Source organism: Ahaetulla prasina, chromosome 14, assembly GCF_028640845.1.
Source record: "Ahaetulla prasina isolate Xishuangbanna chromosome 14, ASM2864084v1, whole genome shotgun sequence".
NCBI lineage: Eukaryota > Metazoa > Chordata > Lepidosauria > Squamata > Colubridae > Ahaetulla > Ahaetulla prasina.
Genome location: NC_080552.1, coordinates 20,418,899 through 20,425,162, shown reverse-complemented (window position 1 = coordinate 20,425,162; position 6,264 = coordinate 20,418,899).

Sequence of the window (6,264 nt, the reverse complement as noted above, 5' to 3'; positions counted from 1 at the left end):
AATAATAATAATAATAATAATAATTATTATTATTATTATTATTATTATTATTATTATTATTATTATTATTATTATTATTATTATTATTATTATTATTATTGCAACAGAGTTGGAAGGGACCTTGGAGGCCTTCTAGTCCAACCCCCTGCCCAGGCAGGAAACCCTACACCATCTCAGTCAGATGGTTATCCAACATTTTCTTAAAAATTTCCAGTGTTGGAGCATTCACAACTTCTGGAGGCAAGTTGTTCCACTGATTAATTGTTCTAACTGTCAGGAAATTTCTCCTTAGTTCTAGGTTGCTTCTCTCCTTGATTAGTTTCCACCCATTGCTTCTTGTCCTGCCTTCAGGTGCTTTGGAGAATAGCTTGACTCCCTCTTCTTTGGGGCAACCCCTTTTGTGCGTCTGGGTGTTGCGTGCATTAATGCAAAACAAAATCTGCACACCTGGCTTTAAATGCAGCCACCTCAGAGGAATTTTGTTCCATTGTAATGTAGGATTTTCTGATGTTCTGGGCAGAAACCATTGATAACAAGGGGAAAAGTCTAAGGAGGTATGACAAGAGAAAAACAGCAAAGGGGTTTGCTGAAGCTTGAATGACTAAGCAAAACACAGCCTAAGTGAGGTTCAGTAGCTGTTTCAAACATAAGTACTGTATTTTTCGGAGTATAAGACACTCCAGAGCAGGGGTCTCCAACCTTGGTCCCTTTAAGACTTGGGGACTTCAACTCCCAGAGGCCCTCAGCCAGCTTTGCTGGCTGAGGGACTGTGGGATTTGAAGTCCACAAGTCTTAAAGGGACCAAGGTTGGAGACCCCTGCTCCAGAGTATAAAACGCACATTAGTTTTGGGGGAGGAAAACAAGAAAAGAAAAATTGTGCCTCTGCCTACCATCATCCATCAGTATTCATCTGGCTACCGTCCTTGCTGCAAACAGCCTGATCCGCTTCAGCACGTTGTCACAGCATGAGCAGCTGATTGGCGTTTGGATCAGTCTCTCAGCTGTTACAGGCTGTGGGTATCGCCACAGCCGATTGCCGCCTCCGCGCGTCGCGTTTTTGGCCTCCGCGCGTCGCGTTTTTGGCTGGTTCCAGGCGGCAGGAATTCCTGCCGCTGCTGATCCCTTCGACCTGGAACCGGCTGTAAATGCAACGCACAGGGGCCAAAAATGGGGTGTGTGGAGCTTGAAAAGGCAGCACATGGTGGTGGTGATCCCCACAGCCCGGAACGGGTCTAAAATTGAGCGTGTGGAGGGTGAAAAAGCGATGTGTGGAGGTTGAAAATGGCCGAAGGGTGGGAGCCGGTGGGTGGGCGGGGCTTCAACATTTGGTGTATTAAGACGCACTGTAATTTTCACCCACTTATACTCCAAAAAGTACGGTAATTTCCTTTTTAAAAAAACCAACATCTGGACCCAACTGATCTTGTAACAACTCACTTGTGAGAAAGTCACCCTTGGAGGAAATAATGTCATGAGTTTAGGACTTCCTGTAGATTAGATGGATGGAGATAAGAGAAAGGAAAGATAAGGATGGGTAGATGGATGGAGATATGAAAGAGAAAGAGATGATAAAGATGACAAAGGTGATTTTTTTCCGGTGGCAACTGGACATTCTCGTTTTTTCTTTGAAGACATTTCGCTTCCCATCCAAGAAGCTTCTTCAGCTCTGACTGGATGGAACCATTCATTCACCATCCAGTCAGAGCTGAAGAAGCTGCTTGGATGAGAAGCGAAACGTCTTCAAAGAAAAACCAGAAAGTCCAAGTTGCCTCCTTTAAAAAAAGCACTTTTGGACAAACATAACCTCGATGACTTGAGAATTTCTATAGACATAAAGATGAGAGATTTTTTTTAAAAAGGATGGATGGATGGATGGAGAGAGATGAAAGAGATGGTGGATGGATGGAAATAGAGATGGGAAAAAAAGATGGAAATGAGAGATGAAAGGATGAATGGAATGAAAGGGAAAGATGTAATAGAAGAAGATGGACGGGAGAGAAATAGATAGACAGATGGATGCAAGAGCAAAGGACATTTCTGTCACTGCCATGATTGGTCTGTGTCATTGTGCTGTCCTGCACACACACACACACACACACATATACATACCTGTGGCTTAGTGTGTTTATTAATATTCCCCCACAACTCCCTATTGTGACCCAGGCCCAAGTAGTTATTACCAGACACAATCAGTCCTAAACAAACATACTTTATTAGAACAGCTGAGAATTACTTCATTCTCAGCTTAGTCCAAATTAAGTCCAAAACAAAATCCTTCGGCCTTATGACAAACCTTTGTCTTCTTTGGCAGCCTGCCAAAGGCTTTTCTTGGCAAGAACCCCACGAAGTTCAGAAACAGGAGACAAGAAACAATTGTAGCAATGTTGCTTTCCTACAAAGAGCCCAAGAGCCATTGCTGCTCTTTTAAGCCTTATGGGAAGGGCCAATCATCTCCTGGCCTTACTCCTTAGTCGTCCTTTTTGGTTTAGGTGCACTTGCCTTCTGGCAGCTCTTCGCATATGTGCACTAGGAACAGGCTCCTCTTGTTCCTCTGCCTCTCTGCTGTCTGCCTCTGGAGGCTCCGGAGTCCGCATATCGCTCCCAGATGGCCCTGGCCCCATCTCTGCCTCCGACGCAGAGCCCTCATCTGGGCCTTCCCCAGAATCCAGGACTGACCCATGTTCCTCCCCAGCCTCCTCACTGTCCCACTCCGCTGCTAGCTCCGCACTCCCTTCACCAAAACTCCAGCACTGTCCCAATAAACTCCAGCCACAAGCAGACCAATGTTAGTCCACCGAGCAATGGCCAGCTGAGTGCACCAGGCACTTGAAAGTCTTCCCAATCAAAATAAACCCAACGGGCAAAATTAAATGCACAACACAAGAAGCTTCACGAAGCAAGAAAAGGCCAAAGTTCACAAGGCACGATCCAAAGATGAGGCACGGTGTCAACCCAAAGCAAGGCAAGAATCACAACAGCCTGAGAACACAGCTAGGAAACGGAACACAAGAAAGGCGGTAAAATTGTCTCGCTTAGCAATAGGAATTTTGGGCTCCGTTGTGGTTGTAATACAAGGACTGCCATTAGTGCCATATTTGCACCACAATGCTTGGATGATATTAGAAGTTGCAGGCGGTCCTCGACCTGTACGACCATAATTTGAGCCCCAAATTTCTGCTGTTAACAAGGGAGAGATTTGTTAAGTGAGTTTGGCCCCCGTTTTACAACTTTTCTTACCACGGTTATTAAGCGAATCACTACAGTTGATAAATCAGTAACCCGGTGATTAAGTGAATCTGGCTTTGCTGGTCAGGAGGTCGCAAAAGGAGGATCGCATGACCCCAGGACACTAGGACCGTCATAAATAAGAACCAGTTGACCAAGCATCTGAATTTTATTTTATTTTTTTAATTTGAATTTATATCCCGCCCTTCTCTGAAGACTCAGGGCGGCTTACATTGTGTAAGGCAATAGTCTCATCCATTTGTATATTATATACAAAGTCAACTTTTATTGCCTCCAACAATCTGGGTCCTCATTTTACCTACCTTATAAAGGATGGAAGGCTGAGTCAACCTTGAGCCTGGTGGGACTCGAACCTGCAGTAATTGTAATTGCAGGCAGCTGTGTTAATAACAGACTGCATTAGCCTGTTGAGCCACAAGAGGCTCATGGGGATGTTGCAAAAGGTTGTAACTATGAAAAAAATGGTCATATGTCACCTTGTTCAGTGCCATTGTAAATTTGAATGGTCACTGAATGAACTGTTGTAAACTGAGAACTACCTGTACCCCAAGAAAGCACTTTTGATGTTTGGAGCTGTCTGAGGTCTTGAAATTACCCACAATCTACAGTAGTGGCCAAAATTGTGGAAAACTTTTGGGAAAAGTGTATTTTTGAGGTTTGATGGCTAATAACACCCCTTTTTTGGGGGGAGTTTCAAGATAATCCTATTCCACTGCTGGAACGACCTGGGAATAGCTCAGACCTTCACCCAATTGAAAATCTATGGATTTTCCGACTAAAGAAACTTGTTAGTCAGAAGCGATCCAGCAACAAAACCCAGTTAATAGAAGCCATCCTTCAATCTTGGTTTCACATTAGAACAGCTGCAGAACTCAAAGACTTGGTTCATTCCATGGGAAGACGTTGGAAGGCCGTAACACATGCTAAAGGTTACCCAACTAAGGATTAACTGACATGGTGATCATTTTTGCATATCTCATTTTTTCTACGGTCATTTTTGTATATATCTCGTTTTTTTCTACGTGTTTCCCTTTTCTTCTTTATACTGTAACTGCTATTCTAATAGCAAACCCTTCATAAAAATTATTGCATTACATTCTTGATTACATTATCTTTCCATTGATATATAATTTTATGGTACTACTCTGATAAAAAAAAGCGGTGTTATTAGCTAGTTTTAGAAAATACGCTTTTCACCAAAAGATGTCCACAATTTTGGCCACTACTGTAGCATACAAAGAGAACACAAAAGCAAACAGTAGGAAAAACTGGGAAGGAAAAAGAAAAGGGATTGACTCCCAACTCCCTTCGATGCAGTAGAATAAGGCCTTAACATATCTCACATTTATTTTTATTTTTACTTTTACATAATAGTTTAAACTAGCCAAACTGCTTCTGGAGTTTGTGCTTGAGGTAGGTGGGGGGGGGAAAAAAGAAACTTCAGTTTGGGGTTTTACTGATTAGGTAGCTTTGTTGTTATAGAAATGGCTATACGACACGCATCTCAAAATCTTTTTTATTTATTTATTTATTTTATTTTGTCACAAGAATATATGTAGGTATCATACAAAAAGATTATATAGTAAATAAACACATATGTGGGTAAATATAAGGAGGTATAAGCATATATATAGGAAGAAGAAAAGAAAAACAATAGGACAGGAACGGTAGGCACGTTTGTGCGCTTATGCACGCCCCTTATGGTCCTCTTAGGAATGGGGTGAGGTCAATAGTAGAAAGTTTTTGGTTAAAGCTTTTAGGATTATGGGAAGAGACCACAGAGTCAGGTAAAGTATTCCAAGCACTGATGATTCTGTTACAGAAGTCATATTTTCTGCAATCTAGATTAAAGCGGTTGACATTAAGTTTAAATCTATTGGTTGCTCTAGTATTATTGCAATTAAAGCTGAAGTAGTCTTTGACAGGAAGGACATTACAATAGATGATTCTGTGAGTTAAGCTTAGGTCTTGTCGAAGGCGACGGAGTTCAAAATCAAGCGACTTAGAGCGACCTTTAATTGTACACCAATTGGCATACATTAAAATTTGAAATTTCATTGCATGCATCTCTCAAAGGGTCACTGCCTCCAATAGACGCTACAGAAACACGACAAAATAAACAAATACGAAACGATACAGACTCCAAGACCCTTACAACAACAGTTGTGATCCCGTACACACACCCCTTCCTACTTTTCAGCAGTGGGTGGAAACGAAAGAGACCGTGGGAGGAAGCCACACTAAGTAAACCACCCTAAGCTGTGACATAACCATAACGAAGTGTCTGTGTCTCTCTTTGTCTCTTTGTGTGTGTGTGTTTGTGCTGTCAAAGAGCAGTAAACCTCAATCAGATGGCTGGCCAGGCAGATATATATCCATGGCAGCAAAGCGTGCCAACCTCTTGACAAGCTTTTGAGAAGACAAAAGAACAGTGCCCGAATGAAAATGCCACAGTGGCCCCAGATAACAGCAGCTGAGAAACAAAACCTTGGCATTGTATACTGTGGCATCCATCAGATAACAACGCAAGGGGCAGCGGGATGCGACCCGCCTTGGGCAGATGGTCCCTAACCACCACCTGAGCCTGCCTGCCCCTCGTCCAACTAGATCCAGCCATGCCCACCTTCTTTTGCCCATATTTTTAAAAGCCATTTTACGATGCAGAAAATTGGAGTCTCTTGGCCAAGACTCGGCTTAAGGCCAGCTTAATCACCTGCAGATATGACTTAGAACAGTGCTTTCAATCTTTCAGCTTACCACTCGGGCTGCAAATATAATATAGAAAGAATCGAATCAAATAGAATAGAATAGAATAGAATAGAATTAGAATAGAATAGAATAGAATAGAATAGAATAGAATAGAATAGAATAGGATTCTGGGAGTTTAAATCCACAAGTCTTAAAAGTTGCCAAGGTTGGAGACCCCTGCTTTGGAGTATCTCCAGTGGTGGGATTTAGCCAGTTTGCACCTATTCTGGACAACCGGTTGTTAACTTTCTAAGCAATTTGGAGAACCA